Consider the following 23,994-nt stretch of genomic DNA (forward strand, 5'->3'; position numbering starts at 1 on the left):
AGCTCCTTCTATTTTTCTCTAATCAAGTGTAATGTTATAAAACATTTTCTTTTGTTGTTTCACTAAAGATCTTAAAAAATTGAATGTGATTATCTAAACTTGTTTCTTTTGTTAATATATAAATTGTCCAAATTTTATGAAAGTTTCAAATACAAGTCAATAAACCATGGACTAAATGCCTGTCTGAGCACAGCAAAATTCTACCGTAAGTCAGTGGACATTCCTATGTAAAGAAATGTATCCAATAGCATTACTTAACTATACTCAAATTTACATCAGCTTTGATAGAAATGAGACTCAGGCAGAGATATATATTTAAAATCCAAACGAACAAAAAATTAGTTATCTTTTAAACAGACATTTTATTGGGTTAATTAAAGAAAGGCAGAAGCATGACACAGAGATTCAATGAACAAATGTTAAAGATAGTCGACTTTCCAAAACCGTGCAGTAAATTTCTGTTCATAGTGGAGCAAGAACAAATTGCATACAGAAGATGGAATACATACACTCAGCAGGTTTCAAAAGGCCGAGCTTGAATTTATGTGCACATCCCCATGTAAATTGAAAGAATTTTAGCGTTAGTCATCTACGACAAGGATTTAAACGTCTTAACCAAATACTGGCAGGAAAGGAATTCTCTCTGCTATGGTAAACTGAATCAATATACCCTTTTTGTGCCTCGGGGGGTTATCAGCCAAAAGTTTTCCTTTCACTTCAACCAGATGTTAGCTTTTTTCTTAAGTGTACAGTGCCTTCTTGTTCTGTGATTCTTCTTGGTGCTGAAGTCATATATGATTGTCCTGCTGGGACACAGGGAAGCTCACTCAACCTAACACAGTGGACTTTTATCATTGCAACATTTAATGTCAGCACAGACATTCCATGTTTATTTATCTAAAGGATTACTTTTGGCTTCCTACAGTACATTTTCCCTGAAATCTCCCCTGCCCAGAAAGAAGTTATAAAGAAGGAAGAACAGAGAGAATGGGAAGGAAGGCAAATATTTTGAATTTAGTTCCTATTGCCTAGGAAATGTATGCAAGAAGATGTCCCTGTCATGTTGCTTGTCCTTGTATCAATTAATTCTGGAAAGACATCCTTTATTACTATTTTATGTCTCATAAGCATCACTACAATCTATGGATCCTATTATCAAAATATAATCCATCATTTAAAAATGTGACAAAATATTTGACCTCTTAGATTCGACAACAACATGAACACACCTGTTAGGTACTTTTCACACAGTACATTTTCTCAAAGTAAGACATGTGAAAGATGTCTATATTGCCTCCAGGCGAAAACAGTGATAGCTTTACCTTATACTGTGATGTTAACAAGAGCTATAACACTGAAAAACACTGAGGCAATTTTAAACATGGAAATAAATAGCACACAGCCAGACTCTTAGTCGTCTTGCCCTCTCTTTTAAATTCTACTCGCAACTGAACATTTTGACCTCAATTCAGGAGAAAAGTAGGGGAGCACTGATTTGCCTTAAGTCAAGCAAATATTTATGTCACTGATTGAAGGAAGTGGGACAGATTGTGTGTGTGTGTGTGTGTGTGTGTGTGAGTGTGAGTGTGTGTGAGTGTGTGTGTGTGTAGGTGTGTGTGTGTGTGTGAGAGAGAGAGAGAGAGAGAGAGAGAGAGAGAGAGTGAGTGAGTGAGTGAGTGAAACAGAGAGACAGAGAAAGAAAGAGATTGTGGCAAGAAAGAGTTGGTCGTTATTGAGGCAGAGTGAGGAGTCAACAGTCCTCAGAGTAACATTGATTCCATTGTTTCTGCAAAGGTTCTTGGTTGAGATGCCTTAAGAACAAATCATCTCTTGAGGCATGTCTTTTTTATGTACATCATACCACCATGGTTGACCAGCAATATTTTTAGCTGTAGTACTTTAGCACATAGCTTCAAGATTTTCAAATTTTACATCATTATTAACTTAATGAGAATTTACCAAGTTCCAGCTGTTGTTTTTTGTTTTATTTTGGCTTGGTATATTTTTTCAGGTGTTCTTTTTTTATACATACATTTTTATTTAAAGTATTAACAATTTTGTTTTACACATCAATTCCAGTTCCGTCTCCCTCCCATTCTCCCGTGTTCCCCACCAACCCCAGTGGCTCAGGCTTCTTATTTTCTAGCTCTCTCTTAATTATTAACCCATTTCTATTAATCTGTGTATCTCCTTGTTGTTTTGACTTACCGGAGAATGCTCCAATATGTTACTCCTTTGGCAGCTACATGGAGTCTCTCTAGCAGCTCCTCTCTGTATCCTCTCCCCAGAATTCTCTTAGTCTGGTAGCCCCACATATATTTTCTGCATGGCTCCTGGCCAATCAGTGTTTTATTCATCAACCAATAAGAGAAACGTAAATTAACAGCATACAGAAGGGTATGCCCATCATCACTGACCTCCTTAATTGTTGCTATAGCCAGGACCAGACTCGCTCCTCCTCCAGAGGAGCTTGTCAATCTACAGAATCCACGTTATAGAAGATGTCACATACACTTTACAAAGAGTTTAGATGAAGCTGGGCATTGGCGGTGCGCGCCTTTAATTCCAGTACTCTGGAGGCAGAGGCCAGCCTGGTCTACAGAGCAGCCTCCAAAACAATACAGAGAAACCCTGTCTCAAAAAACAACAAAAAACAAAAAAACAAAAAAAGAGTTTAGATGTAGCCATGTTTTACGCTTTATAATACAAATGTGATAAAGCTAATTGTCATCAGGAAAGTTTTCACCCAATTGTGCTGTAGTTACATATGCCTCATATAAACTACTAGGGGTCAGACTCTGGAAGTTTGAACCAACACTGGTTAGTTAGTGGTGTTGAATTTAACTACCTTCTTCCCTTCCCTGGATCATTACTCTGATAGGCACATTTGTCACAGAGACCCTCCCTTATCTACATCATGTATTTAACACAGTACCAAGCCAAAGTATTAGTGCTCAATAGAGTTAGGGGATAAAGGGTGAGTATGCCCAGAGTATCTGTGCACTTTACCACTGCAGAGATTGCTATAAACTGGATCACCAAGTCAAGAGACCTGTTGTACAAACTTGCCCAAACAAATAAACGAGCTAGCTCTGGGAATATTCATCGGCCCCTAACTTTGATCCTCATACTGGAAGCCAATCACAATAATGACACTCACATGTTTAATATCCTTTTAAATCAGTATAAACCAGGATGAGAGTAGATAGGATCAACAAGTGCCTGTGTAGTTATTCTGCTACATGTATGTTTTGGGTGTTAGATTATTAACTACTAACATGCTCGGGATTCAGCTTTGCCTCAGAGGCCAGCACCTTTTACAGTGCTGCCTCTCCTCTGTGATGAGGCTGCAACCTCATAGCCATCCACAACAAGAGCCAAAGACTGACATAGAAATCATTTTTAAGCCATGATGAAAGACATGTTGGTGAGTGAATTTTATACTCTTCAGTTTGGGAAGTCTGTTGAACATAAAAATTTTACCCCATTTTACAGTTAATGCTATGTAATGGATAGCTAGGTGGTAGGTAGTAGATAATAGATGATAAATAAAAGTCAAATGATAGAAGACAGACAGATTACAGATAGATAGTAGGTAATAGAAACTCTGTGTGTGTGTGTGTGTGTGTGTGTGTGTGTGTGTGTGTGTGTGTGTGTGTGTGTGCGCCCGCGCGCACGTGTGCATGTGTGTTTTGACAGAGTGTCTTGCTGGGTAGCCAGGCTGGCCTGGAATGCAGCATCTTTCTGAGTATTCCTATGTGCTGGGGTTAGTGCTCCTGCCCCCCCCCCAACTTGTCTCCATACAGTATATTTGAATTTGTAAAGTGACTGTTTGGATCACCAACAATTACAAAATTCCCCAATTTGTATGATTTTTCCATTTGAAAGTCAGCATTTACTAAATTTGCTAACCTTTTCTAATCAGAGCAATCTTCAAGACTGTTCCCTTAAGAACCATAATAAAAGACACAGAAATGACTTTGAATAACCCTCAGATAACAATTCTGCATTGCCCGCTGTGTGGACAACAGGACAAGTCACACTAAACCTGTCATTTAAAGATCAGGAAATTATTTTCTCTGTGATTTCATAAATTACACACAACAGTGGAAGGACTAGTTTCCTGTTTGTTTCTGTAAGTAACCCATAGACAGCCAAAGCTACCAAGTACCCGATATGTTTGAATTTAACCCCCACATCCTCCATGCCACAGACCTTATGACTGCTCCGGCTAAAGACAGTGTAAACACAAACACTGGACAGAACTGAAAACCGGAAGCAATGAGCACTCTTAAGTTACTTAAGTAATTACATACAGCTTGAGTCATAGGAAAGGAGCAGAGGGCTGAGAAAGAATGGGTAGAGTCAACAGTAGAAAAAAAATTGAAAGTAAAATGTATCTGAGTTGACCTCACACCTTTTTTTTTTTTTTTTTTTTTTTTTTTTGGTTTTTACGAGACAGGGTTTCTCTGTATTGTTTTGGAGGCTATCGGTCCAGCCAGGCCTGGAACTCACAGAGATCCGCCTGCCTCTGCCTCCCGAGTGCTGGGATTAAAGGCATGCACCACCACTGCCCGGCGACCTCACACCTTTCTTAAGATGTATCTGTTACTAGAATTCTACTCAAGCTACAGAATAACCTCTCCCTGTTTCACCTAACCCTGATAGAAATCCTCCCCCCCAAGCTTTCTACCCTTTCCAAAATGCATGAAAACTCTCAAAATCCACTTGTTCCATTAAAACTCTTATTTGGGGAGCACCTATGATTGATCTGCCAGTGATGCTCCCAGATAAAGCCCCCTATCCTCATTAAGCTCCAGGCTAGAAACTAACTTAGAAAAACAATCACCCCCTTGCTACCTGTGGCACGCAAAAGAGCTGGCCTGGGGGACACAGGAGTGAGAGAACTAGCTGCCCCCCCCCATTAGCTGTAGTACACAGGGGAACCCACCTTGTTCCCTGCCAGGACAGCACAGTAGAGCTGATCCTGTTGTCAGGTGCCCTGGTGAGCCAGCCCTGAGGGCATGAGAGCGGGAGAGCTAACATACCCCATTACAGGCCCTCTACAGTGATCAAGAGAGAGGGCCTTGCAACTTGCCTGGACAAAACAGTTGAGCTGGCTCTGGTGGTGTCAATTTGTGTGACCCAGATCTGAGGACCTGAGATCAGGAAAACTGGCCCTACTCCTTGCTGTAGGCTGTGATGGGTGAGTTATCCAAGGCAGTGCTTGAGAGCTTGCCTGGATAGTGATGATGAGGGAAACTTGGGTGGGCTAAGCAACCCCTCTACCACCCAGACTCAGAACCAGGGCTATGAGTTAGCCCATCTCAGCAACCACCTCATCAACTATTGGAGCAGGTGAAGGGGACAAACCTACAGATCCAAAACAGGATCTCCATGATACAGGACAACACCAGGATATCCAAGAGGAGTCCCAGTGACAGCCCATTACAGAGTTCTTGAGCCAGACCAAAAAACAGAAAAGAAAATAGCGAATCATTTCAGTGACCTGAAAATTAAAAATTAAACCCTGTGTATATGGAAAGGGGAGGAACACTTTAGCTAATACTTACAGGTACTCTGAAATATGAGTTTGCATTGCTTCCTATCACCTGCTTAAACACAGCTATCAACATCACTCTGTTATCTTACTGATTGCTATAGCCACGTACCTGACAAGAAGCAATATAAAGGAAAGACTTATGTTGGTCTCCTGTTTAAGAAGACATATTACCCATCATGGTGGGAAATGTATGGGGACATGAGGTGACTTGTCACAGAGCTAAGAAGCTGAGATACTAAGCTGGATATGTTTTTATTCATTTTAGGAACCAAAGGTTACCCATCACGTCTAGTCAACAGCAGGTACACAGAGCAAAATCTTGTCAGGCTTGATAACACAGGCCTGTCTCTCTTGTTTACTACGGCTGCCCCCTCTTTGGCAGGTGCCTAACACTGAGAGTATCTGAGGAGTACTTGTGGTTGGCTGGCTGAAATGTGAACAGGAGCATGGAACCACCTGTTGTAGGATATGTGTATACTATGTGCTGTGATTGCTGTGATTGGTGTAGTAATAAGCTGAATGGCCAATAGCTAGGTAGGGCATTTAGGTGGGACTTCTGTCCAGAGAGAGGAAGTAGGAGAAGGAATCTGGGCATGCGAGAGAGATACTAGGAGACAAAGAGAAAGAAGGATGGGCAGCATACGACAGAACATAGATTCACAGAAATGGGTTAATTCAAATTATACAACCTAGTTAAAAACGAGCCTAAGTTAAGGCCAAGCTTTCATAATTAGTCACATCTTATAGGTAAACCCCTCCACAGCAGTGCACCTACTGACTGATGATCTGTCAACAAGCCTGCCTGCCATACTGAAGGAATCTGAGTTCAAATCCCATTTCTCTTGCACCCATACCTCCAGCAAGCTCTGAACCTCATCAATCTCAGCTTCCTGGGCAATGAAGTAAGGTGTGACTTTATCTTGTTTCTTCTTCCCTGACATGTCTGAGCACCAGAGGGAAGCGTCTGGCATACAGCTGGTGGCAAATTAATTACCAAACTGCAGGGATAATGGTGCCTTAAATATGACCAGCACATGTTCTTAGTCACAGCTCTCTGTGACTGAATGTCCTCAAAAGACATTTCCCATTCCTGTTGCTTTTAACATCCTGAAAGGGGTTCTATGCTACACTCCCCCACTCCTGGTGCTTTCTGAGCACACGGCCCTTTTGTGAGTCTTAGGGAATCAGACCTATTTCTGTGAAATCACCTAGTTCACTCATGGAAGGGGATGGTGCGCATGTGCAAATCCAATCTTTAAACCAGGCCAGTAAATCACACTACAAGTTCATTTGCCTTCTCATCCTCCGGAGACAATTTCAAGAGAATTCTGTTAAGTCCTCCTTTCTAACAACCATAGCAGTACTTAATACATTTTATAATGATGCTATAAAACAAAGCTCATGCAATTTCAATACTGCTTCATTTCTACTGTTCACACCAAGGAGATCGATTCACCACACTCACAGAGTAGATTTTGTTACTCTCAAGGATAGTTGGCTGGACTTTTTAAACCCATAATTCTCAGATTTATGACAATCTACAAACACATTAAGCTCCAGAAACCCACTTGTTCCCTCACGTGCCTCTCTAACACCTTTGCTTCTTAGGTAGGAGTGGTCATTCAGTCAGTGCACCAGTGCGGTGGGTATGTCTCTATGTGTGTCTGGCTCTCAGTGTGTGTGTGTGTGTGTGTGTGTGTGTGTGTGCCCATGCATGTAATGTATGTGCAAGTTGGCATGCATGTTCAAGTGTGTGTGTGTGTGTGTGTGTGTGTGTGTAAATCTGAGGGTAACCTTGGTGTCCTCCATGTCTTTGTTGAGATGGATGTAGAAGGGAAGGAAAGGACCCAGAGACTGATATTGGGGTTCAAGCTTTAAGCTGAAGATCAGAAAGGCAAAGCAGCCATCCACTAGCTTTTGCCTCTACCTATGCTCAGACCACATGGGCAATCTTCAGACTGCTCCCGACTTCACTGCTCCTCAGATTCACTCAGACTGCTATGCTCTCCTCAATCGTGGCTACAGACTAACTCTCAGACTAAATGCCTCTCAAAACCTTGGATTAAAGACGTGAACTCTGATTCACTCTCAGGTAGCCCAGGTTGGACTCAAAGATCTGTCTACCTCTTAACCCTGAGTCCTGGGATTAAAGGTGTACACCACAACTGCCTGATCTTCACAGCTTGAGACTGGCTTTGCTTTCTGAATCCTCAGGGAAGCTTTAATAAATGATAATGTATCATCACAGATGGGTCTCTCAATGGCCTGGAATCCATCTAGAATATTAGGGTGGCTGGCCAAGGAACACCACAGACTCTGTTGTCTTTGCCTCTCCAGGCTGGAATTACAAATATACACCACCCTTCCCAGCCTCATTTACACAGGTTTGAGGATTCAACTCCGTCCTGGTGAGTACAAAGGAAGCACTTTACCAAGTGGTAAATATATACTCCTGGTCCAGCACTATCATCATACCACACCCAACCCATATACTGTTCTAGATAAGTCAGTGGTGTCAGGATATGCTTAGACAGAGACAGCTACAGATGCAAGCATTGGGGTCAGAAGGCCTTCTACCAGTCTGTTATAAATAATAGGTGGGTGGCTTTCCATATAAATGAATTTAAATTTGTCAATCAAAACTTCTATGTTAGTAACTAGTTAAATGACTATGAACAATGAGAACATCAATGCCAATAAAAACATTTATTGACAAGATTGGATGACAAAAGCCTACTGGAATATATTCTGTTAGTGTCATTCTTGTTTTAGAGGAAAACTTTTTGTTGTTTGTTTGTTTTTTGTTTTATGAGACAGGATTTCTCTTTGTAGTTTTGGAGCCTGCCCTGGCACTCATTCTGAAGACCAGGCTGGCCATGAACTCACAGAGATCCACTTGCCTCTGCCTCTCTCCTCTCTTATCAGGTAAATAGGGTGTAGAGACAGTAAAGTACTTGAATAACAACACAGAAGATTCAGAACTTGAACCTAGACCAGCCTACCCACAAGGCATCTCATAAATAGAGATGACTAGAACAATACTTTTAAAGAGCAAGAGTGAAATGAAGCATGAGCTCTGTCATGCTCGTGTAGGAATTCATGGTTTTCTAACCCAGATCACACACTAAATTGTTCAATGGCCTTGCCACACCATGCAACTCCCTTTCTCTCGTGGGTGAGAGTACGTCCCATGTCTGTCTCTGGGTGGTCTTTGCTTACAAGAAGAGGGGTCTTCTGCTACCCAGCACTCCTCTACTTTATATTTGAAACCTTGAACAATATTTTGATTTTTACAAAAGGGACTTAGGCTTTTAAAACCTAGCTTAGAAATTATTTAATCAATGACCTTTATCTTTTCAAGTCTGCTGATCAATGGTTGCTGTATACATGAGTTTATCAATAAGGTTGGCTTCGTTAATAATGTTTGTGCTAGCTGTTTTAAAACATGGGCCTAAAAGCTGCATTTTCAATGGAATGAAGCAATCAAACAATCCAGTGGGATAAACTTCTCCACTGACATTTCACAAAACTAATTGCCATTAGGGAACATTTTACCAAGGAAAAACTGGAGGACTGGTTTATGCTTTATGTTTTAAAGGGGAATTTATGCCATTTTGTGCTTATGTGTTCATTTAACCTGACAAATCTTTCCTAAATCATATTTAGTTTGGGCACATTTCTCGCCAACAATCTATTAAAGCCTTTTCAGTATTATGAGTTCTATAATACTAGAAGAATATAGTATATGCATGAAAACCTTAGTATGGCATATGTGCATGTGCGTGTGTATATGTGTGCATACAGGTACTAGTACACATATACTCCTTGATCTACAAGAATGCAAAAGGATATGAATTCCAAGTATGGGTAAGAGGAAACTCACAGTTCAAAGAGACTAGTGAGAAGGGAAGGGAACAGAGCTTAAAGTAACGGTGCTGAAGTCCATAGTCACAAAGAAGACATTCTGTTTCAAAAGCTACTTCCACTACTGCAACTCACCGAACCCTGACCACATGTTCTGAGATGGACACTGAAAGCCAGAGAGCCTACTGTAAACTGTCCTAACAGGGAAGTGACAAATTTGAGATTTGACCAAGGATGTGGGGCTCTGGGCCATGAAGCCAGAATGGGATGTCCTTTGTGAAATGGGGAGAGGAGAACGAGAGGCCAAGGGTAGGTCCGATGGTCTGAGTAAATCTATAACAGCATGAGAAGAGGAGATGTGTGTGCCTGAGAGGAATAAAACAAAGACCTTCTGAAAGCCAGAATGACATCATCTGTGTTTCAAAGCAGCAGGTACCTGATGGGACAAAGACAGCTGAGAAATGAGAGACCATAAACAGACAGAGCATGAACTAGGATAAGGACCCAACCTGGGTTAGGCATCAGGGAACATTAGTAACCAGTTTTAGATGAATAGAAGCAAGTAATGAAAAGGTTTGACAAGAAATCAGTCCCCGTACCATGCTACTCTTTTTCTTTTTTTGAGAAAATTGGGCCACAGCCAAGCAAATGAGAGGCACTGAGGTTAATCCAGCTGGCTAGTGGAAGGATCAGAATTCCTAAAGTCCTTAACGTGTCTTCCAAAATAATAATTGTAGCTTATCTTTGTAAAGCAGCCACAGGTAAAGAGACAAAGGGGGCGAGGCCTGTCACACACACACATAATACCTATACACGCACAAACACACACACACACACACACACACACACACACTGATTGATGGTTTTATGCAGTTTGTAGAAACTGTACACAACACTTTAAAATGTTATTTGAACATGTTGTAAATGCCCAATAAGAAAGCAGCAGCCAGATCCTAGCTGCTAGACACACAACACTCTTTGGCGCACCTATTTTTAAGGTGACAGGGAAGGCCACAAAGATGCTTAACAAGGAGTGGGGCCAAACGGAGTTTGCTAAGGCACAAATATGGTGAGCATGGCCAAATCTCCCACACAGAAGGAAGTATAAACTTGGGAAGCTAAAACGTTCTATTTTCTTCCATTTTCCACAGGAAAAAGGGAATGGTCATTTGTGGTAGACTCCCATGAGCATTATGTGGTCTGGCACATAATCTTACTTTCTCAAGGCTGAAACCATTTAAAGGTAATTACAGGGGAAGGTGAGGGAACCTTTCCCAGCAGTGAAATAGGGATAGCCGCAGCCTGGACAAACATCACGCCTCATAGCTCATAGGCTCTGTCCCGCTGCCAACTGTGATGAAGAACCAGGTCAGATGCAAAATGAGGAGACCCCTAAGGGATTATTGTACTTAAAGAACACTGGAACAGAGAGAGTTAATAATGTCCTCACGGGCTGTATTAAGTGTACACATATATTGGATTGTACAGCCAATAGAAGTAAATGGCAAAGGTAGCAAGCTGTCCAAGGGAGCCATCAATGTGTCCCATTGCTGTTAGAGGGAAACGGCTGACAAAAGGGTGGTGTAACTGGGCATGGAGCAGGCACATTGGGCTCTGGGCACAGCTTAGCCCGCCCAGCACTACCTACAACCACTAGGCAACTCTTACTATACGTTGCCAAGCTTCTTGACATGGGTAAGCAGGGGTCTCTTACAAAGGTAAAGTAAATGGACTGTGCACAGCACAAAATGAATCAGAGTGAAAATCCAGTGCTTAGAGGCAAACCGTTAGCCTTTAGGAACATCCACAAACAGTAATGAGTGGAGTAAAATGGGACTGTCTACCAAATGATTGTTTAGCTAATAATATGTCGCTACTTTAACTCCCCGCACCTCAACCCACAGTGCAGTGTGGATAACATTTAACAATGGCATCTGTAGCAGCAGGAGATATTAGCAAATTCTACTTAACATTAGTAAATATGTTTTCTTCACACCGTGTCTTATTCTATGGTCATAATAAAATAATTCCAACTAAAAATTGGTTGGTTCACTTCTTTATGTAAGAATAATGTAAACCTGTACTTATTTCTTTAAAAAAAAACTATTCTGGTTAAAGGGACCTATATTTTTTAAAGACAAAATATGAAATAATATAAATCACGTTGATGACAGGAGAGATTCTGGGAATGGAAGAAGTCACAAAAGTGACAAGGGTGCTTCTGAGAGGTTCTAGAGCCCAGGGCAAGGTAGAGACCTTGATATAAGAAGGACTGAGCCATAGTAAGGGAAGTTGAGGTTGTCTCTCTCTTTGGTACAAAGGAGGCTTAACTGGCAGCAGGAGGAAGCCCTGACTAGCCTGTAAGGAGCTTCTCATCAAGATCAAGATGCCACTTCAAAGTCATGAGGTGCATGTTTAGAAAGACACTCAGCATCAAAGCTGAAGCAGGATTTGTCCTCACAGCTCAAACCCACCTGTGAACTACAGGTAGGAAATGGCAGAGAGAGCACCTCTCAGGATCCCTGATTCACAGGCCTGGCATCTGTGCATGTGAGCCCCATTACAGGGTAGTTTCACAGACATTATTATTTTCATTTTTCTTTCCCATAAGACTCAGAAATTCTCTCTCTCTCTCTCTCTCTCTCTCTCTCTCTCTCTCTCTCTCTCTCTCTCTCTCTCTCTCCCTATTTCCCTGCTTCCCCCTCTTCCTTTATTTCTTTCTTATAGAATGACAAGAAAATCCTAAAGGAAACAACTATACTTTAACTAGAAACCAAAATAAATGCCAAGTACCTCATAAAACATTCAGGTTAGTAAGATTTAGGCTCTCACAGAGCAAACATAATAAATAAAGACTGTGTTCTCTGTCATAAGCTACTTAATAGGTAAGGTGTCTCCCTCTCATATTTGCAGCCTTCTGAAGGTTGATTTTTAGTTTGAGAAGAGTTTTTGAGTTTGAGGTCAGGCTGGGGTTCACAGTGAGTTCCAGACCAATGGGCAAGATACAAGGGCGCACGCCCCGTGGCTTGCTAGCTAGGGTCAAAACTGTTTAAATCCAAAGCCACTAGTCTACCCCTTACAACAGTAGGCAGATGGCATAATACAAAATTTAAGCTAACAATAAAAGGAAACCGAAACCTGGTATTAAGTGCTCGCTTGGTTCAGACTGACTTTCGGTACAGATACCCAGGGTTGAATTGCCAGGAGTGTGAGGAAGACTCATTAGCACTGGTTGACTGAGTAATGCAACCCAAAACCGAAACTGGCTCCAAACAGACTTCCCATTTAAAACCACTATTGAAAACCATGGTGAACACTGGTCCTTGACTTGCCTTGTTTCCATCCATCATTATAGAGAGTATCTGCTGTTGACTTTTGCAAGTCGGGCTGCATTTTATTTCCTGTGGACAAATCTGGCTTCCCCAGGCCTTTGATAACTCAAATGTTTACTTTGCTCCACCCCTTCCTGTCTTTCTCTCCATCATTCCAAACTGGACCTTCACCTATGAGTCACCCTCCAGATCTACGCTAGTCTAGCCAAACAGAGGCTAGCATTTCCACTGTAATTTTATCATTGGCCCCTTTCTAGGAAAGAGTATTTGCCATAATGTTGATCTAACCATCATTAAATCCAACATTAAACCTGCTAATCAGGTCCCCTGATCCTCCTTCATATGACCTGAAGTGATCCCGTTGTTCTTTAAAGTCCTATCTTCAAATATAACCATGCCTGAGAAACTCTCACAAACCCTTTCCTCACTCTCTGAACCGGCACTCTGGTCACCTTTAGCCACTGAACAACTTTTTTTTTTTTTTTTTTAACCCTTGCTTAGTGTCTAAGCATTCGCTACTTTTGAGAAACCTGAGAATTCTGGCCATCAATAATCTTATAAATGGCTTCATTATATTGGTCCCCCTATACCTAAATGTTCATCTTACTCAACTTCCCTTTCCTCAAACTATCTCTGAAACTGCTCTCTTGTTAGTCTCAAGTGCAGGACATCTCACATTCTTACAGGGCAATTCATTTCCCAGTGAAGGTCTCTGGGAAATCAAAACAAAAACAAGTTTCAGAACCAAACCGAAAAGGTCACTATCCCGTGTCTACACCAAGTCCACTGCTTGACTAAAGGAGCTCAGTCAGCATCAGAGTCACGTCTTGCTGAAGTCATTTACCTGTTTCCTGGGCAGATCACAGAACCCTTGCTATAGATGGAGGGAAGGGCACACAAGTTAGAACGCAACACCTGCTTCCCCTGTCACCGAGGCTCGGCCTCAGGTCTTTCCCATATCATGCAAGATTAGAGGGCAGGACACTGCCAGGCATCATGCTGCCCCACCGTGGGTCTCAAAGAGCCACTGAGCCTGCTGAATGTGTGTGCACAGCATAGTGCCTATTTCAGGGTGAATGATCAAAAAATAAAAACTAAGAAAAGTTTTTATCATTTTTATAAGTCAGTCCACAGTGTTTATTTGTCCTATGTGTTCCTTGCAGGTATATACAAATACATGACTAGCATTTTGGCTTTGTTAAAATCCTTGACATCTGAACGGCCCTATGCTAAATTTTAGATGTTTTCCCATGTTCACTTATGGAAAAAAATCACTCATGTCCATTCTCCTATACAAAATTGCTGAAAACCTACATTTATAAATCATTTTTATGAAGATATGATACAGATAATCACAATCTACACAGGGGGCCCACCAACCCTCTATTTATCAAGAAATGATGACTAGAATAAAATGCCCTCCAGTTATGTGCTGCCGTAGATTACACTAAGAACGTGTTAATTAACATAAAAAAATAAATCTACTTTTCCAAATTTGACCAATTGTATTTGGGGGTATTCATCAATGGCTGCTAAATGGATAGAATTAAGTAGAAGAAGAAATAGCAAATTACCTGTCAAAAATTCTGACACTTTAAAAAAAATCTACAAAACTTTATATAAGGTTTTAAAAATAATATACTCCAAATAAATAGAAGTTTTCACAATTAATTTTGAATCAAGAGAAAAATATCTTTTCCTAAAGATTCTATTTCGTTTTCCTGGATGTGCGTGTGTGCGTGTGTGTGTGTGTGTGTGTGTGTGTGTGTGTGTGTGTGTGTGCGTGTGTGTGTGTGTGTGTGTGCGCGTGTGTGTGTGTCTGTTTTGAGACACATGCATGCAAGCATCTGCGAAGGCCAGAATAGGTATCAGGTTCCTGGAAGCAGGAGTTACAGGCAGCTGTGAGTCGCCAGTGTGGTGGTTGGAAACCCAGCTCTGGTCCTCTGAACAAACAGGGAAGGACGCCTTCTGACCTGCTGAGCCATCTCGCTAAACACCAGGAAATAAAAGGAAATCTTAAAAAGGATGCTAGAGAGACTGAAATGGAGATCCTGCATTGCGATACCATCATGGGCAAGGCACCGCCCCCTTCCAGGAGGCCAGTCCTTTTTGTCTGGTGATGTGTGAAGGCAGAACACCAAGGCTGCCATCTTTTTTGGCAGGGTTTTCTCTGGTCTTTGCTCTTGTGCTGCCTACTCCAAGAGACAGGCCTGTGGGCTTCTGGGTAATTCTGTGTTTCCGTCTCTCACGCTGCCATAGGAACGCTGGGAATGCAGATGTGTGCCACAACATCCAGGTTTTTACACGGGTTCCCAAGATCAAACTTGAGTCATCAGGCTTCTGCATGTTTACGCACTGAATTAAATCCCCAGGCCTCGTTTTTACACATTTAAAAAAATGTTTAATTAATTGATTTTAAGGAGGAGGGAGGAGACAGGCACATACTAATGTTTTTCAACAAATACAATTTAATGGAAATGTTGGGGCAAGAAAAGAGGAAATCCAGTCTGGATTCCTCCTTTCACTAGACGGCTGAATTGCACCAAGGGTTACTCAGAGACTCCCGGGTTTGTTTTTAAATGAGTCTCATATCTCTTACATGCTATAAAACTGAACCTTAAAAGACAGGTCATGTGAGTCATGGTGGAGATGGTTTACCTTTAAAATATTATTTGACTTTGTAAAATTATGTGTTTTAATTTTCTCATGTATTAAAACAGAACCCTAGTGAGTTAATATTTGGTTCACTCGTTGTTTAAATTAGAACTTGGAATATCAGTGATTATCTGAAAATGATTCATACTGCTCCATAGCAGAGAAAAAAAAGCATATTAGAGGTCAATCAATATATATTGTTTTGACACACAGTCACTTAACCTACAATTTATTTTTCTCAGCTGGACTTCTGATATTTGCATAATGCTATCTTATTCAAAGGCTTACTGACATATCTTAAAACTAACAAAGATATTATTATAAAGACAGACCAAGCTTTCTAGAAACTCTTGAAAGAGCTGAACTCTGGGACATGAGAGGTGAGGACCTGGCCATGCCCAACACAGGCTGCAGCACTGGAGAGAGTGGGCCCTGCACCTCCCCTGGGCAGCACACTGAGGTGACCCAGTCAGCAGGGGTGCTCATGAGCTGGCCCTGAGGTCAAGAGAGTAGAAAAGCTGGCCTCACCCTCCCCAGTCTGTCATGTGGTGGCATGGGTGAGTGAAAAATGCCCCCTGGGCTCTCAGGGGCTCCAGCACTCAAGAGAATGGGCTCTGCACCTCACCTGGGAAATACAGTTGAGCTGCCCCCACCCCTAGGATGTAAGAGCAGGGGCTCCTCCCACCTCTTGATGTTTACAGCCAAGAGTTAGCTAGCCAGTGTGGTGCTAGACAGCTTGCCCTGGTGGTATGGATGAGGGAGAGCGGGCAGACTAACCCAGCAACCACCCATGTCTAGAACCTGGACTGTGAGTTGGCCCACCCCAAAATCTACCCCATCTATGATCGGCTGGAGCAAATGAAGGGGCTGTTATTGTAGACCCAAAGTTCACAGTGAAACGGGGGGGGGGGGGGGGATATAGATTAGGCATGAGTATGTGTATATGCGTATATAATCACACATAAATTCAGGTCATGTTTGAAAATATTGAAAAGAAACCAAAAGAGTAAAAGTAGATGTTGAAGAAGGGCAGATGGATGGCCAAAAGGACACACGTGACAAGAAAGAGGTAAGAAGGCTGGGGGACATAAGAAGGGATCAGGACACATGGGGATGTGAAGGGGAAAGAGCAATCCCAGAACACATACTTGTCTGAAAATGCCAAAATCATATCTAATGTCTTGCATGTTAATTAAAAAAAAAGATTTAAGTAGGAAAAGAATTGATCCCTAAGAAAAACTCATCTTATACTTGACTTATTTATGTATTATTTCTCTTCCCAATCATCCTCATTTTATTCTCTCACGGAGTTTTGGGATTGCAAATAAGAAAAATTGTTCCTTCAGAAGCTAAGAGTATTAAGAAAACAGCAACAAGGAAGTTTCTGGAGAGAGGACAGCAGGACAAGTTTCATTAAGTCACAGACACGGTAACCAAACCCTGAATCTTAAGGAGTCCAATGACACACCATCGTCTCCTGAACTGGCATGTGTCCTGGTGTCACATGGGCAGAGATGAACCATAGAGAAACTGATTAGACAGTAAAACTGAGTCAAAGAGTTCCCATGTAAGCAGCTTAGAGACCTCATTCAGAATATTAAAGGGTATGTTAGAATTCTCTGAAAAGGACACGATTATTCCCTGGGGTGTTCACCAACCATCTTAAAACCCACACACTCAGCCGGGTGTTGGTGGCGCACACCTTTAATCCCAGCACTCAGGGGACAGAGGCAGGTGGATCTCTGTGAGTTCGAGGCCAGCCTGGTCTACAGAGCGAGTTCCAGGACAGCCTCCAAAGCCACAGAGAAACCCTGTCTCGGAAAAAAAAAAAAAAACCACGCACTCCTGCTTGCCCAAAAATATTTTATATTAAATTTTATGTCAATTCTCATATGCTAAAAGTCACAAAGCACAAAGTAGTACTTTTTCTCTCTGTGTATCTTCTTAGATATAGATGTACACAGAGAGGGTGGAGAGGCAAGGAGAGGGAGAGAGAGCGACTCTTACAGGATCCTTTGGGTTTAACATATAGAAAAAGAATACAGGTTTCGTTGAAGGTCTTGCACCTTCCTTGACAGACTGACAAAGGTTTCAAACTGCTTCCTGCACCCTTGTGTTGCATCACAGGTCACTCAATGACACAGAAAGACCTCAACCCCCGAGATGCAATGAAAGCCAAGGACATACCTGCATGCAGGATTTCTCTCAGACAATATATTTGTTTAGTTCAGGAGGCATGCAGAGGTACATGTTAATATTCGTTAAAAACATATCTGATAAACATAAAGTATTAAAGCAGTTGCTCCAAATTTCAATATTTATCTCTTTACTACTAAGCCACTAATTAACCTACAGGTTCAATATTTTTTGAAATGACCTCTGGTGTTGGGGGACATGACTCAGTGGGAAGAGCACATGCTGTTCATCCATAGGACATTCGTTTCTTTCCCAGCACCATATCAGGTGGCCCTGTAAATCTAGCTCCAAGGCACTTGACATCTTTTCCTGGCCTCTGCAGGCACTTGCAGAATTGTGGCACTCACACACACACACACACACATACACACTTACACTCATATAGACAGACACATAAACACACACATTCACATAACATGCACATTCACACACATACACACTCAAAAAAATAGGAATGACTTCTGACTAATTAACATAGTATGTCAAGCGTCTAAATTACTGCATTAAGACCAAGATTAATAAACTTGGGGTGGGGGAATCAGAAGTAGGGAACAGAATAGAAGAATACATGCTGCTTAAATTATTGATATTTAACAGCTGTTTCAATATTGAAATGACTGACATACATAGAAATACACACCCTGAGAACCCCGTATGTTTCCATTGTGCTATTATTATAATTTACTGCGTGCAAACCAGCCAAGTATTTACATTAAGGCTACTCTAAAATAAAAGAACACTCACAATGTAGGGCAACTGTGAAGCTGAGGCATACAGACAAGTGCTGGACAGAGCCCGCTCTTCAGCTACGAGGCCCCAGTCCACTATTGAAACCAGCTTTCTCAAGGCAGATCCTTGGTCAGAGCAGCGTCACGCCCCTTGCATACTCAAAGGCTCTGTTCCATATTTAGACCCCCTGAAACCATCTGCTTTATGAGCCCAGTGGGTGACTCTGACCCGTGTTCCCGTTTGGAAATGCTAACCAAGTTGCTTTCAGTACCTCTTTTTCATTTGTTCAACACAAGGTCAACTGTGCAAGACCAAGAGATGAAAAGATGGGTGAACAAACTTTATCATCAAGTAAGTGTGTGGGGAGGGGGTTAGGGGAAAGTGCACGTGTGCACCCGTGTGCATGCACATGATGCTGCCCCCACAGGCCAGGCCAGGCCAGAGCTAAACTGACTTGCCTGAACTGGGCCTGGTACCAAGAGTAGGCTTAGGGCTGCAGAGACAGCCCTGAAAATCTGGCCAGTGAAACTGCAAGTGGGCAGAAAGCCCCAGAGGTAATATTCTGTCCTCATGTAAACTAAGTCCGTGCTGCTTCACGGTGACAAACGATAGTAGGGAAAGAATAAACACTGATCTTTTAGGTCCCACTAGGAATCCAAGCTGCACTTAGCTCTCCCCAGAGTCCCAGGCGAGGGGAATTCTAATTGACGTCAGCTGCTTCAAAGGAAGGGATACCGTGACCTTAAACTTGGCCCCAGGTCCACTCACATCCAGGAAGGGAGCCAGAGGGTTCTCCTGGCAACTGCCTGAAGTGCTAAATGGCAGGCCTAACCACTGAGGGAATCCTGACCTGCACAGGGACAAATCCCCCACTGCAGGAAGCACACAAACCAGAGAGATTAGCAGTTTGCCCAGGTGATACTGGCCTATCCCCTCAGCCTGAGAGCAGAAATGGGTTTCTAAATCCTGCTCAGCCAAGCTGAAGCTCCTGTTCTGCCTCTGCCTCTACACACAAAGGAAAGGTACTCTAAGTCAAAGGGGAAAAACAGGAGAATAAGGCCCTCTAGAAGAAATGCAGTACTTTGGGTCTCCCCGCAAACGATCTAATCTCAGTAAGATAGATGCCTTTTATGGGTACTTGTTTATAAAAGACAAATTAAATATTATTTTCAAAGTCAACAAAAACAATTACTCTTTAAAAGGCTGTGTAATAAAAATCAGAGCCATTTTCCCTCCTCTGCCAAATTCAGGGCTCCTTGGAAGAGCAGGAAGGGTTCCTGACTCCCCTTGCCTAATAACTCGCCCCTACCCAACCTTCATTCTCATTTAGGATGCTAGGCCAGTTAGGAACCCTGCTCCAACACACCTCGTGCTGGCTACCTTCCGACTGCTGACCCAGATCATTCTACACCTCTGTCCCTTGCCTGCCCACCTCCCACTTCAAGTTTCCATGAACATGCCTAGTCACAAAGCAAAAAAAAAAAAAAAAAAAAAAAAAAGTCTGTGTCTGTTTATGCTGTTCTTTGCTACCCAGAAGTCTATTCTGCAGCTTTTTCATATAGCAAAATGATATAAGGACCAAGTCAAACATCAAATAACCTTTCTAAGATCTTCTTTCATTTTGTTTTCTGGTACCCACAGCATCATCAGAGCTCTGCTACAGCTCTTAATAAATTACATGGTAACACCGGTGGTATGGAAAAAGGTGACATCGTGACAGTCCTAGACCTCTCAAGAGTTCTAGTCCATATCAAGCACAAGGTGGGTCCCACTTAACTGTTTTTTCTTTTCTTTTTTCTTTCTTGTTTTTTTTTTTGTTTGTTTGTTTCTTTGGTTTTTGATGGCTTTTTTTTGTTTTAGCTCAAAAAAAATCAGTGGACACTGTCTCTGAAACTATTGCTATTTAGAAGATTAGAAAGTGTTTGGGTGTTGAGTGAGATATACTTACAAACATAGACCACAGCCTTTAGTTTAATCAATGCTTTGATGTTTCTATCTTTGAGCATTGTTTCCTGTAATAGTTGGAGTGTAGCAACCAACCCTTACTCACAAGTGCACATTCCCAATTACTGATAACAGAGGTTTACGCCCCATAAATAGCTATTATGTTAGCTATTATGTTGAATGTTCAAACTGAGTAGTCACACTAATAACTTTCTACACTCTTAAAAGGCATTATGTATATATTTGCAAAGGAACAGCAATAAAACACAACCCAACTTTCAAGAAAGTCAGAAGAAAAGTGATTTTCTTCCTCAAATGCTTTGACAAGAAAATATACTCTTCCAAATTTATCTGCAAAATTAGAATTTCATTCCAATCATACAGTTTAACGTAGGGAAAAGAGCAGGGCTTGTCTAGCTTAGGAATCACAGAAGAAGGCTTGCTGCTTCCCAAAGTCCCCAGTCCAAATCGAAGCCTTCAGGAAGACACAGCAGGATGCTTCCTGTCACTTCTGACTTCCTCAAAACAAAATGTACAACATTTTAAAAGGAGAAGTTCCAAATGAGTACAAACCTTGGCATACTTAGTCATATTCATATATATGATATATATTTAATCACACATACACACACACACATACACACACACATATGGATGAATATTCAGATTGCCAATAACCAGTATACCACTAGTTCTGTGGTTCAACTCCAATAAGCAAGCCATGAGCAAACTGTGGCAGGTGTCAGGACCACTCTGCCCTATACAGAAAATGCTTTCATTAATAAAAAGTCATAAAAAGATTCAAAAAAGTGAAGGAGCAGCAAATACTGTGTACAATACTTGCCATTTGCTTTCTTTTGAGTTCCTACTGATCTTCTGTCCTTAATGTGGAACTACATACATGTACACACATGTACTCATGAGCATGCGAAATACACATACCCCACAATGACATATATATGAACATAAGCAAAATGAAAACCAAACACCCTAAAGTCAGACTTCAGGCCTTTGCCTCCCCAAACCCCTTTATGTCCCCTTCATCATTCCTCAGAGATCCCCACTACCTGATCCTTGTCCCTTGTTATTCTCTCCTTTCCTCTCTGAATTCTTTCGCATGATGTCTTAAAAGGGCCATCAGAATTGTATAAAAGATACTTTATCATGAAATTTTCAAGTATAAACTAAATGTACTTTGCTGATTCAATTATCCAAACAAATAAACTCTAAGTTAAAATATAAATATCTGGCCAGCTCAGCTGTCCAAATAAAGTAAAATCTCAAAATACAACAACCAGATGCCATACACCATTATCAAGATCTCAAGTCAAGACTCAGTACCCCTCTTTACAGAAGGTTTGGTGGGTGAGGCTTTCCTGACTTTGGAGTATTTTCAGGGACTTGACAGGTAAAATGCTCCTAATTCAAAAGTCTGAAACCTGACATGCTCTGGTTTCTTGAATATTTGGATGGTCCTGTTGCTCAGAAGACTTCAGATTTGGGAGGATTCTAGATTCCAAGTTATGGCTATTTCACTTTTACTCCAAATCATGAAGATTTATGATTTTCTTGATCAGTGTGCCCTGCTTTTCTTTTCCAGTTTGCCTATGCTTGAGCTTATGTTCAGAAAGACATGTGTGAGACTTTGTTCCTTACTGTAACTGCTGTGGTCTGAACACTGAGGTCTCCCCCAGATTCCTGTGTTGAAATCTAATACCCAATGTGAGAGGCTCAGGCAGATTTCGTGAAAGGGACTCTACATCCCTTGTAAATGGACTCAGTGTCTATAGACTGAGGCCCCTGACCTCAAGCTTCTCCCATGTATGGACACAGGAGAAACCATTGTGTTTGAACCAGGGAACAGGCCCTAACCAAGGGGCATTAAATCTGCCAACACCATGATCTCCAACTTCTCAGGCACTGTATTATAAATGAGTTGACTTTTGATAGTTTTGTATAGCCGCCTAGGCAGACAAAGACATTGGCTTTCTAGTGAATTAAATATAAAATATTTTCCCCTTTACATAAATGTTACAATAAATCCTTTTTTGCCCACTCTCTTTGTCACTATTATTTTATCTTTATATTCACAGGAAAATGGAGTTTAACACCTACAAAGATACCTGCTGGACTTTCTAAAAGGTCCTGCCTTCATTACAAAATACAAACTTCCCTCTAAGAAAAATCTCTGCCCTACCATAGCTCTATAACTACTTCTATACTGACTATAGGCTTCTTTGTCCTCGTGTAAAGTTACAGGTAATTGATTCGTGATCTCCACGCATCTTCATATCTCTATTCTAGAAACTGCTAAAATGTCCTCTGGAGGCTCTCAAGAGGAGCCAGGTGTGTTCTTTATGGAATCAGGGAGCGACCATCCTCAGACTACACACAAGATATGGCTCAGAGATAAATCCTCATGAGCCTGGTTCTTCCACAATCTTCCTGTGTTTTCTTACAGGGCAAGCTAATCAAACAGAGATGACTGGGCCACACCAGAAAACACATTACCCTAAACATTTATTTTACGTTTCTTTCTAGCTATAATTATCACCTCCATTAACACCTACTGGACTCATTATTGAAATTTTCACTGGAAGCTGCACATTATCGTGTGACGGGAGGGAAAAGCCTAATAAAATATCATGTCATTTATTCTTATGGGTAACAAATAAATGCAATAATAAACACATTATCTAATGCTTACACATTATCATCAATATACAGAAGGCAATTATAGTCAAGTTTTAAGATAATTTTGCTGCTGTGGATTCTTAACTTGAATTTAACTACTAATTTTCTTTTGCACCATCATGTCCTTGCATCATTAGGAGGAAATAATATAGGGCTCTATATGGGAACTAGAGCTTACTGTGATGTGCTCAGGATAGGCTTATGGATTGACTTAGCGTCAATGGCCAGATATACGGTTAGTCCCAGTAGAACAAATGCTTTCTGCTGTCTAACTGGAACCTGGATTAACACTGGAACTGCTAACCAAAAATAAACTGGATAGTATCCCTTCCTCTAGACTAAGTTATCCTTAAGGACTTTTCAATCTGCAGAGGTCTATTCTGATACTCAAGAATTATAATTCTACTAATAGTTACATTCAAATATGTACTTGAAGAACAATAGCAAAAGTATGAATACCCTGAAGATGAAAAACACAAGGGCGTATGAGACACTTTCAATGTCTCCTTTCTTTTAAATAGTCTACACTGAAATGTTTTCCCTTGACAAGTTAAAAATATTTTTGAAAAAAATAAACATTTTAGCTTCGATGAAAATAAAAGCCTATACTCTCAGCAAACTCCATAAACAGTATATTAAAATCTCTGGGTATTAGATGTTATGTTTATAATAAGATTTAATGTTTAAGATACAAGAGTAGCATGCTTACAACAAAATACATATCCTTGTAAGAACAGTGACAGAACAAACCCATTTAGGAAGTAAACCCCAGACACACACACACACACACACACACACACACGCGCACGCACGCACGCACGCACGCACGCACGCACGCACGCACGCACGCACATCATAGGAAGGAGACCAAACTGGCATCCTTGGTCAAGTCAGCCCTTCTGTCACTTTCGTGAGGACCAGACCAGCTCAGAGGACTTAATGAAAACATGGAACGCTGGCGCTGACCCCAGAGACTCTGACTTAACCGTTTCAGGGCAGAGCTTGAGAATCTACATT

The 23,994-nt window shown here is 41.4% G+C and overlaps 1 protein-coding gene across 2 annotated transcripts in view; it reads right to left on the minus strand.

The window, feature by feature from the left end:
* Ppp3ca (protein phosphatase 3 catalytic subunit alpha) overlaps positions 1–23,994 on the minus strand; it is a 270,184-nt gene that overhangs the window by 113,048 nt on the left and 133,142 nt on the right. The window lies entirely within an intron of this gene.

The sequence above is a fragment of the Mesocricetus auratus genome, unplaced genomic scaffold (assembly GCF_017639785.1).
Source record: "Mesocricetus auratus isolate SY011 unplaced genomic scaffold, BCM_Maur_2.0 Super-Scaffold_100009, whole genome shotgun sequence".
NCBI lineage: Eukaryota > Metazoa > Chordata > Mammalia > Rodentia > Cricetidae > Mesocricetus > Mesocricetus auratus.